The sequence below is a fragment of the Delphinapterus leucas genome, chromosome 1, assembly GCF_059928025.1.
Source record: "Delphinapterus leucas isolate spDelLeu-1000000601 "Yukka" chromosome 1, BTC_Dleu_Yukka2, whole genome shotgun sequence".
Lineage (NCBI taxonomy): Eukaryota > Metazoa > Chordata > Mammalia > Artiodactyla > Monodontidae > Delphinapterus > Delphinapterus leucas.
In genome coordinates, this window is record NC_143129.1 from 26683041 (window position 1) to 26695251 (window position 12211).

The following is a 12211-nucleotide window of genomic DNA, read 5'->3' on the forward strand; positions in this document are numbered from 1 at the left end:
GAACTCAAGAAGAGAGACATTCAGCCAAGTCTATATGTATTGAAGGCAAAGTCTGGTGGCAAGTTTCTGGCTTGGGTACCCAGCCTTGAGAGGCTTTTAAAAGTCTAATTTGAGATTCCTTATTTAAAGGTCCGGCCAAGCAAACTTAAAAAAGGTCTATATGGTCAATCACTATTCTTGCTGCACTTATGTAAATATCAGGCCAAATTGAACAAGACTAGGCTTATTTTGCAAACAAATTAGTCATTTATTATCTTTGCTAGAAATGCGGGTGGCTATAGAGAGAAAAATTATGTTTCAGTAGGAAGCTATAGCACACCCTTATGGGTCTGAAGTTCTAGTCCTGTTCATTGTCTTTAAGGTTTTATCTACCTGTTAATGTGACTGGATCCTGAATTCTTCTAGTTTCCTCCAGTATTTGGCTACAACTCTCTAAATTAACATTTCCAGTTTTTCTCCCACCCTCCTGACTTGGAATCACTGAGAACTAAAACTGTCCTTTCCTGAAGCCCGGAAGCTGAGGCTGGCTGACTTGATTTAAACTTCAGAGAAATCACTACAACAGATCATATATGGGCAACCTTCATGCCTGTTGCTGTGTGGGCCACTCAGAAAGTTCATGGAACACCTGATGACCTCACCAGAGACATTTTAAACTGCAAACCAGGAAAATGCATCAGATTGCTACTGCCTGTCCTCACTGTATCACCTAAAGATGCTTTAAGCCCAACATCTAGAAGTCTTAACTGACTGCCTTCTGGACTCAAAAACTGAGTTTATGTTTGTTCTAACCATCAACCTTTGTTTTTTTTTTGTTTGTTTCCATAGAAATGCCCCTTATTAAATGCTTGATTACTCACACCACATACTCCTACCTATACCACCACCTCCTGAAATGAGACACAACTGTTTGAATGGACTGACCAATTTCTAGGACTGAGGTTGATTCAGTGGGTTATGGGACATTCTGCCAACTCAGTTTCTGGACTATGAAACTTCTTGGGGAAGTTTCATTTGGAGAATGACAGGGTTTAGGACATGCTACTCCAAAATATGGCACCTTGGCATGTTGACTAATTTAAGGTGAAGGAATTTGAGAAATGGCAGGTGCAGGACTTTCTGACCCTGAAGCATGCCATAAGACCCTCATGTGAGCGATGCCTTACCTATGCCCAAAGGAAAAGGGTTAGATGGATGGACATTGAGAAGAATTTGAACAAACTGGCCTTGCTAAGTTTCCCCGTTTACTACTCTTAGCTCATACTCCTCTTTGTCCTATCATATTTTTCCATGACTCTCTACTCTTCATCAAACCTAGTATAAAAACACTCAGACTTAACCATTTCTTTGGTCTTTATTTCCTTATGAAGTTTGCTGTGTCACATAAAATTTATATTAAGTAAATTTGTATGCTTTTTTCTTGTTAATCTATCTTTTGTTATGGCGACCTAGCTGAGAACTTGGAGGGGTTCCTCTCCTACAAGACCAAATGGTTTCCACCAAATCACTTTCCAAAAAACTTAAAAAAAAACTCCCTTTACTGGAGGCTTATATTGACTGCCCTCTGGAGGAAGAAAAAAAAAAATCTGAAAACAAATCTTTTAATGGGACATTAAGTATTGTTTTCTTTTGCATCTTATTCTGAGATAAACATGAACTAAGGATTACTTGATACGAGCATGGATTGCCACTTGTAAAGCTCAGGTAGGAGCATATACTCTAAGAAGATTTATAACATTAGTCTGAAATTACAATGAACATGTAAAAACTTTTTTGTATTGGAATATTGCAGAGTTTGTTCTGTGGACTTCTTCAAGGGCCTCAGTAATCTTCAAAGAGATGATAACCATACTTTATCAGTTCTCTTTATACATTTTAGGCTCAAAAATAGTTTTTCCTTTTTTATAAAATATTTATACAAGAGAAAATTTTCTCATGTGTGTTTTAATTGATCTTCAAGTGAGAAAATCATGCATTGTGAAAAATAGTGCCTGTACTATTTTTTACTTGTTCTCCTTATTTAGCAATAAACATTAGGAGGACATCTAGAAGTAGAAAATAACTTTAGAGCAGTGTTTTCTATATTCTTGTCTTTCGTATAAACTTGTGATATGATTATTTAATATGTATGTGTTTTCCTTTGCTCACTAGATAAACACTGTAAAAATAATATTTTAATTGAAAAGATGCTTAACCCATATTTTTTTTAATGGGTTAAGATTAATGTTTAAGTTATTTCTGTAGTGGGCGGTGTTAATTTAGTGTTTTTGGCAGTGACTTTGTTAGTGCTAATAGAAAAGATGAGCATTCAAAGGGAAACAGTTGCTTGCTTTGTGAGTGGTGATGTTGAGTAATGACTAAGTACATTCATTTGCACAGCCAATATAAACTCCAGACAGATATTTCTGTGCATTTTCCTCAATGGGAAAAGTGATTTAATCAATGGGTCATGTGATTTGGTGTTTATCACTGACTTGAGTATCTTCAAGTCTTACAGATCACATAACTTGACCATGAAGTCAAGCGGCTGTTTCAAAGGACTCTTTGCAAGTAGATTTCATTTTTTATTTTTTGGGCCATTGCCATGAAAGGAAGATTGTACAATTTGTGTATGCATATTGGAACTTATTTCCCTCCCTCCTTTCCTTTCTTCCTTTCTTCCGCTTTCTTTAAAGCAAGTTTCAATGGAAAGATTTCTATAGTACTTTTTGGTTGGTCTTGCCCTCATGGTCCCTGCCATTAGCAGATTTAGCTTTGTTCCATGGCTATTAGGCCGTTACATTTTTATAAATCTAATAGCGTGTATGGTAATTGGCAGCTGTCTGTTAGAGATGACAGTATGTCAGCATCTGTGAGACTGCAACCTCTGCATTTTATTTAGATCTGCTCCCTGTCCTTTTGTTTTAGGGTTGATGGAGAAGGAGCCTAATCCCTAAAGAATGGTATCTGAGTTTGTGAAGAACCTGCCAAGGTTGTTGTGGTGACATGTGACTGATGAACCTCTTGGATTTAGATACCTGGAGTGTTTTCAACATATGTTTAGTATTAAAATCGTTCGTGGGTCCTTTTTCTTGCAGGATATGTATACATACTAGTTGTATAGAATCTTTAATACACTGACCTTTGATTGTACTAAAGTAAAATGCTTCTCTGATGATAATTCCCTTAAAAACTAGGTTATTTCTTTCTTTTTTTTTGTCCGAGTTGCTCAGCTTCCGGGATCTTTGTTCCCAGACCAGGGATCGAACCCATTCCCCCCTGCAGTGGAAGCGCAGAATCCTAACCACTGGACTGCCAGGGAATTCCCTAGGTTATTTCAACATTGAGAATTTCAGCATTATTATCTGGTAAAAGCTACTACTCAATTTTAAGTATTACACAGTTTGGCATTTATATACACACATACATATATGGAATTGTGAATTAAAGTTAGGTAAAAAAATGGGAAGATTATATCAGAGGCAGTGGTTTTTTTTTTTTTTGATAATAAATGTATCTTAAATTTAACAGATGTATGCTAAATGCCCATATAGACTGTTTGATGCTAGATAGAATTTATAAACAGCCATAACTTCTTCTCCCTTATCCTTAAAGACCCCACAGCTGTACTTGATGAATGTAAGTGTTGTAGTAGTTCAGATGAGAGAGGGATTATCACAGGACAAAGAGATTAGAGAAAACTTCATGGATATAATGACCTGGGCTGGGATTTGAAGATAGGATTTGGAGAGGCGTAGGTGTAGAGGAGGAAATACCCAGTAGAGGGAGCTGGGGTGAAGGTGGGACATTGCAGGTGTGTTTAGTGTATGGGACACATGTTTAGGGAATAGGGAAGATAAGATTGGAGCTGGGACATGTAGGACATCGAATACCATCCTGAGGAAACTCTAAATCTTGTGAAACTGTGAGATGATTGATCATCCATTCATTAACTAACCAACAGAATAGGGTAATGGGTAAGAGCCCAGACCCTGGAAGGCCTAAACTTCCAGGTTTGAGTCCTGATTTACTACTCAATGGCTTAGTAATTTTGCACAGGTGTCTGGACCCGCTCTGACAGGGCTTGGTTGGTTTGTGATGACAAATTTGCTAAATCATTGTGTCATTGATTTTATCAAATTTTCTAATGTTTAAGATCTTAATAGTTCTTATAAGAAAGAACCTGCATTTTGGGTTACTGATCATAAAATATATAGAAAACTATCTTCTCATCACTAACAAAAATTTTATTATTTTACTTAGCAGTTTTTCAGTTGAGGATTTTTTAAATGAAGGATTGTTTTATATAATTTTGCTTTCTTTTGGATACTGTTGAATTAATTTTAAGTTAAAGTTAAAGTGAAAATAAACACAAGATAAATTAGATTAAAATTTTAAGTTTAAGTTTAAATAAGTTAAAGATAAAATCGAAAAGCACCCCAGAGGAATCACAGTTAATCCGAACAGTCTTGTACCCATTCAAGGAATGGAATGGAAACATCGAGGGCTCTGTGTTTGACAACCCTACCCGTACCACATGTAGTGGGGAATAATTTTCACAAAGACAAGGTGGATTGATGTCTATTTGTTTTGTCATTGCTGTTGTTTTCTTAATCATAAAAGAGAGTTTGGAAAGCGTGCTGGACAGCCAGAATCATAGCCTCCACAGCCCAATACAGACTGAAAGTGGAATAGATCCCTGTCTTTGAGAATAAACCTTTAATGAAGTGGTATGGATAGTTGAGATAAGTCACAAGTACAACCTCACAGCAGCAGATATTAGAGTGGCAAAAGTGTGGGTATTATGTAGGTCCTTCCAGACTATCTCCTTTTTTGTTCAGGGACGCTTCATGGGCTCTGATCTTGGGTTCACAGTATTTAACGTTTGGATAGCACACAACTACTCTCTTGTACCTTGCTTATTATGACCATAATAATGGTCATACTTTTTGATCTTTAACACTGTTGTTGGACAGTTTAGTTACGTATTCAAACTGCGTGGCGAGACTTGTAACGGAGAGTGGTAAACGGGGTTTGGCCTGCGGAGAAGGGAGTAGGAAAGGCTCAGGCCTGCTGCTGTGCCTCAGTCTTTAGAATTTGTGTCCCTTTGGTTCCTGACCGCTTTCCTCATAAGACCACTGCTTTGCCATGACCGTGTGAAACTATGATATGATGTTGGGGTATGAGGCATTCATTTCATGTTATGAATTGGGGTCTAAATTCACTTGACAGAAACCAGACTCCTCCTCAGAGACCCTTAGTGAAGTAGAATTGGAGCCAGAGGACCTGGGCTTGATTCTTGGCTCCTCCTCTTACTATCGGTGTCACTATGTACAGAACATGTTGTTGCTCTTAATCTATTTTCTCTTTAATAAAGGGAAGGATAGTTATTTCTATTTCAGGTTGTTGCAGTGAAACTTAAATAAGATGCTAAGAGAGGATTTTATAAAGTTCTAAAGAGCTATTGAAGTGTCATTGGTAGATTGTGAGTCTTTGGAGGCAGGCAGTGTGTCACAAGTACCCACAATGCTAAGGCACAGGTCTTGAAGTTGTGAGCTCTGTGAGGGCAGGACCTTGTTTGTTGCAGCACTGTATACCCACCATTTTTATACAGTTGTGTTTATCTCGTGTTCTCTAAGTGTAAGAACTTTTACCATTTTTTTTTCTGTTTCCCTATTTCCTCAGAAGTTTGATTATTCCTTCTCCATCTTAGGAAAAAATGATAACAGAGCATAGCACCCTATTCTATGGCTGGATAGATAAGCTAACTCATTGTGGGCTAATCCCTAAAGTAAAGAGGTGGGAAGTTAACAACAGGTTCTCTGTCTGCCTCAGATAAAAAGGAGGAAGATAGTAGATGGGAATCTGGAGGACACACATATTGAAAAGAAAAATATTAGGGTAAAAGCTAGGCAGACACAGACAGGCTTAGCAGTTCAGTGGAGAATCCAGAGAAGGAGTTTGGTTTGGGTCCAGGAAAGATAACCTAGCTCATAATGGGGTACACGAGGCTTTACTGTGGAGACATTCTGTCACAGCCACGTAGTACAGACTTTGCTTACACATTTGACGTGTCATCCAGGCTGCATGCTTTCAAAATGCTACCCTCTTTGTATTTTTATGTATGCTTACAGTGTTTGTATACTGATAGTTAAGACTTTATATTTTTAAAAACATGCTCCTATGACTCTTTTTAGTAAGCTAAGTATATCCTTCAGGTTAGTTTTCCTAAAAGTGAGCTATTGACTCATATCCTGGCTCTGTTACATGTGAGCTATGTGATATTTGGCAGGTTAGTCAATTTCTTTTGAATCTTTTATCAGCTGTAAAATAGAAAAATACCTTGCAAAATTGTTGGGGTGGAGAAATATTTAAAGTGCCAAATACAGTGCCAGGTGCACAGCAGGGATTCAGTTAGTGATGGGTAGTATTTTTTGATCTAGGCTTAATGTCTAACTATTTGTATATCATTTGGCAGTACATTCCATTAATATAATATGAGCGCTAACTCATATGAGTGTCACTCTTGGGAGTTTCAGTATTTATTTTTCGATTAAATATATACTGTGTTCTTTCCTAGATTTGTGAGAGAGCAAGACACCATATTAGTTGTGTTGAATTATTTGCAGTAACTCAAAAGGTATATATTAGCTCTCATAAGCAGCTTCATTGAAAAAAAGATAATTTCAAATTTTGAAAGGGTCATTTATTCTTTAATTTTACTTGGGTTATACTTGTATCCCTGACAAAGATAACTAATAGTCCTCTCCAACTAAATTGGAGCCAGGCTATAAGATATACCAGTTATACCATCTTCTCTCTGTACTGGAGTTGTCATCTACTCCCCCCACCCCCTGCCCATCTTTGGTAATACAGTTGATTTTCCAACCCTAATGATCACTACTGTGCTTGATGTTGTGGACAAAGTAAGTAGGTTGTTGCCTTGCAAATATTAAATTTTTTTCCCCAAACTACTTAAAATATATTTTGTTTAAAAACAAAACGTCACATACATTTGGAAACATCTCAGTGCGGACTTTGTTACTAGGGTGGGAAGAAGATAAACTTGAAAGAAATGGTGTGCAGTTGTAAATTTTATACTTCTTTTAGGTAACTTTGGCATCTATTTAGAAATTTAGCTTAATTCAGCAGGCATTATGGATTTCTATTTTGTATTTAGGATAGTAGCAAAAAGTATCAAATAAAGCAAATAGAGCTTGTAGTTACGTATGAATAATTTTGACTCTTGAGATAGAAGGAATATAGTGTTTCATTCTCTGAGCACCAACTTGGTACTGGGAACTTTTAGTGACCGTGAAGGTAAACACAACTGGGAAAAAAAAATCAGGCTTAAATTCTTCTATTCTAATGACGTAAGTGAGCACACTAGAGTTTAGAAATATTAGTACAGGGAAACTACTGTGACTGTGAAGGTTTCCTTCTTTAGCTTTATGTTGGTAAGATAACATTGCTTGATGAATTCTCAGTAAATGTAGAGAAGTAGTAATGTGTGACCAAACTTTAGGATTTACTTGGGACTAGAGCTTTATTATCATTTGAAAGAAAAAATTATCGTTTAAACCGTTTAACATCTGGGAATGATTGTAATTGTGACAGGACAAACCTTACTTTCACTGGAAGATAGAATAGGATAGTGAAAAGAGCACTGGAATGGAAGTCAGAAGTCTAGAATCTCTACTTACCTTGTGTATCTCTACTTACCTTGACAATGGTGTGTTGCTGTGCACGCCCAACTTTAGGGCTTGATGGGTCAGATAACACTCAGTTCATGATGGGCAGCTGAAGTCTCTTGGTAACTTGGTAGCCCATGGTCAAGCATTTGGTTTCTACTAAGGCCCAGTAGCAGGCCAAAAATTGTCTTGTAAAGGGAGAATGGTTATCTGAAGATGATGTAGGATCTCGCTCCAAAATCCTAAAGGCCTGTTCCATGATTCACTGGGGACCTGCAAAGGCTCACACAGCATCCCTACCTGCCAGTGACCCTTCAGGCACCATGGGATCTGCTGGCTCATTTGCCCCAAGTGGCAGAGCAGTTTGCACAGCAGCCTAAACCTGTTGTAAACCTTCTCTGGTTTTGGGCCCCCCCTCAAACCAGCAGCTGTTTCAGCCACTTGGTAAATGGGCAGGATAACACACCCCAGTGAGGACTGTGTTGCCTCCAGAATCCACACTGGCTCCCTAAACGTTGTGCCTCTTTCTTGGTTGTGGGAGGGGCCAGATGTTGCAACCTGTCTTTCACCTCAGGAGGGATATCTTGACATGCCTCACACCACTGGCCCCTAGAAATTTCACTGAGGTAGAAGGCCCCTGAATTTTAGTCGGATTTATTTCTTGCCTTCTGATATGCAAATGTCTGACCAATTAGTCTAGAGTAGTTGCTGCTTCTCACTCACTATTCCAGTCAGTGTCAGGTCATCAGTGTAATGGACCAGTGTAATATATTGTGGAAGGGAAAGACAGTTAAGATCCCTGTGAAGTAAACTATGACCTGGAGAGTTGATATACCCTTGAGGTAAGACAGTGGAGATGTATTACTGGTCTTACCAGCTGAAAGCAAACTGCTTCTGGTGGGCCTTACGGACAGTCTGGAGAAAAAGGCATTTGCCGGATCAATAGCTGCATATCATGTACCAGGGGATGTATTAACTTACTCAAGCAATGAAACCACATCTAGTACAGCTGCTGCAATTGGAGTCACCGCTTGGTTAAACTTACCATAATCCATCATTCTGCAAGATCCATCTGTCTTCTGCACAGGCCAGATAGGAGAGTTGAATAGGGAGTGGTGGGAATCACAACCCCTGCATCTTTCAAGTCCTTGATGGTGGCCTGATCTCTGCAGTCCCACCAGGGATGTGGTATTGCTTTTGATCCACTATTTTCCTAGGTAGAGGCGCTTTAATGGCTTCCGCCTTTCCCGACATGATAACCTTCACTCCACAGGTCAGGGAGGAGCCAATGTGGGAATTCTGCCATCTGCTAAGTATGTGTAATGCAATTATGCATTCTGGAACTGGGGAACCCACAGGATGGGTTTGGGGACCCACTAGGCCCTCTGTGAAATGGACCTGAGCTAAAAACTCCATTGGTAACCTGTCCTCCATAAGCCCTTACTGTTGCTGGAGGGCCGTAGTTTTGGGTCTTCCGGAATCAGTGTCCCTGAGAGGTCTCATTATCTTCTTTTCCACCGTCCATAGTTACCCTGGTAAAAGGCTGTAGGTCCCTTTGGGAAGGCTGGAAGAACGATTAACAGTATACATTTTTGTAGTGTATTGGGGTCCTTTCTCAAGGGAACCAGGCTCCCTTTCATTTACGGGGTTTGGGTCTGTAAACTGGCTCAAGCCTAGGAATTGATTGAGGGGCCATGACTCTGTTTTTATGATTTGAGTTAGAATTTTGTTCCTTTGACAGACTTTTTTGCTTATTCAGATCAAGTAAGGAGTTAGTAAGCTTTCTGTCTATTTCACTTCTAGCAATACCATGATTAGCCAACACCGTAGGTCTGTATGAATCATACTGTTCTAATCGCTGCTTTGACTCTGTTGTCATTATGGTAACTATGCCCACCTTGCCTTTGGCAGCTGAGTGCTGCCACTTGGCCCCTGCCACCCTGGGACCCAATTACTCGCATTACATTTAGGTTTTCTGGTTGAATGGTTGCAGTTCCCATTGTAAGGTCTGGCTTACAGAGAAGAGTAATCAGAAAGCTCTTCAAGGATGCTGGGGCTCCTCTCACAAATTTATTTCTCAGAGTATTGGTGAAAGGTGTGTCTTCTGGACCCTCCCATTGTGTGTGAGTAGGTCTTATTTGACAATTCACTCTAACATTCCAGTTTCCCTAAGCCTTTGAGTCCCTTGTGCATTAAATCAAAGGGGACCCAGGGGTCAGGTATTTTAAATTTGCTCATGGTGGGCCATCTTTTGATGTTTCAGCCAACCAATCAAACTATTAGAGCCCTTTCTAATGCCTCCGGCTGCAACATTAGATGCAGAATCTTTGCTTAGTGAGCCCATATCAAGAAATTCAGCCTGATTCAACTTTATGTTCCTTGTACTATTATCCCACACCCTTAAATATCCATTCCCAAACATGTTCTGTGGGCTTCTGCTTGCATACATTAGAAAACCCAAATAGTTCTTTCGGAGTGCATGTAGCACACCTCCTCATGGGTCACACTTTGTACCTCACCTTTAGGGACCTGCTAGGACTTGAGTCTAGTTATAAATCTAGAAGAAAAGAGGGGTGGTGGAGGTGAGTCAGCATTGTCTTACATGGCAGCTCCCTCTGGGGAGACCATTACTGTTTCATTAGGCAGAGTGGGGTTAATCCCCTCAGAGGTGGAAAGGCTGATACCAGTGTGGGTGGAGAGGCTGCTACTGCTGGACACCCAGGACTATTTGGTTAGAACCAATCCAGTTCTGTCACATTTAGCAAGAAATTTTACAATATATATGCATTCCTATTGTTATTTAACATGATTTAGTGGAAATAGTATAGGATCAAGATGGAGTTGAATCCTGGCTTAATTATTTTTAGCTATGTGGCCTTAGGCAAATAGTTCTGATTTTCAGTTTCTACGTTTATAAAGTAGAGATTATAATACATACCTGTGACAAAGACTGCCAACTATGCCCTAAGAGCCATTCTTTTTTTTTTTTTTCCTTATTTTGAGAAATGGAATCCCCAGTTCCGCCCCAAGTTTTAGCCAGCCATGACCACCCAACTACGCTGCATTTCTCAGCTAGATGCACCTAAAAGGGGCCCTGTGACTAAGTTTGGGACATTAGGATATTAAAGGAAGAGATGTGGACAACTTTTTGGGTCATCTTCTTAAAGAGAAGGTCATTTGCCCTGGATGTCCTCTTTGGGAAATGACAAGAATTGAAGCAGAAGCCTTGGATCCAGAGATGGACGCCAGTTGATGAAGATGGCACAACCGACTAGCTAGTCTGGGTTCCCTGGAGCAGAGCTGTTTACCTGCCCTAGATTGCTCACTTACCCTCAAACTGTTATGTGAGAGAGAAATAAACTCCTATCTTATTTAAACCCTTGTATTTTTGTTTTCCTTTGTTACAGCTGTTAACAGTTTGTTACAGTCTGCCTAAACACTGCCTTAAAGAGCTGTGAAGACTGGAGATTATAAATTGCCTAAGTGTGTGACACATAGTAAGTGCTCTGTCAGTGTTTTCTATTATTTGTTAAATATTTACTTTCTACCTGTTGTGGTGAGGCACAATGCTAAATATAAAGATCATGAAAATGATTTCTATCATCAATGGGTTTAAGAAAATTAAAAACAAGGGTCCTTTCAATTAAAAAGATGTAAAATAACTAGCAGCAACCAGTTAGAGAACAAAATTTTTGTGGCGTCATTCATAATAGTAACCAAAAATATACTTTATCTAGAATGAAATAATAAGAAATGGGCAAGAGGACCTGTATGAGAAAAATTTACAATTTAAGATATAAAAGAATGTAAAAATGAATGGAGAGATTAAAATATTTAATATTAAAGTGTTTCCATTCTTTTATGTTACTTAATGTTATAAAATGTTGTCTCTTACGAAGGTTAGTTTGTAAGTTTAATTAATGTTAAAGACTCAAGTAATGAGGTAAAGTGTGTAATGAAAAACATTGATCCTTGGCTAACTCCTTCTCAACCTTGGGTTGTTATCCCCAGAGGCAATTATTTTTAATTCTCTTTTAGCAGTTTCTTCTGGTATTTACTTCCATATTTTTCAATGTTACTTATGATCTCATTTCTTAATTTTTCAATTTTAGTCACTCTGTGTTGACTTTTTAATAAGGCAAATGAAGATTTAGCTCTTTTATACCCACCCCCCCACCACCAGTTCTTTCCCTCTCCCCCTCAACTTTCTTCTCCCATAATAGTTAGTACAATTTTTGGTTAGTCACTGTCTTCATTATTATAATTATGTATCATTCATAGCTGAGCCACAAAGTGATTATTATGATTACATTCACTCTTCCCCATAACTTATTTTTCTTGGAATTTATGGGAAATTTTCTTTTATTATATCTTTGATATCTTCTGCTCCTTTTTCTGTCTTCTAGAATTTCTATAGTCTAATATTGGATCTCCTGGATTTTGATCTAATTTTCTAGTGTCTGGGAGATTTCCTCAGCTTTATTTTCAGTCTTACTGTTATATAGATATTTTAAGTTTCTACTCTCATTTAAAATTTTCAA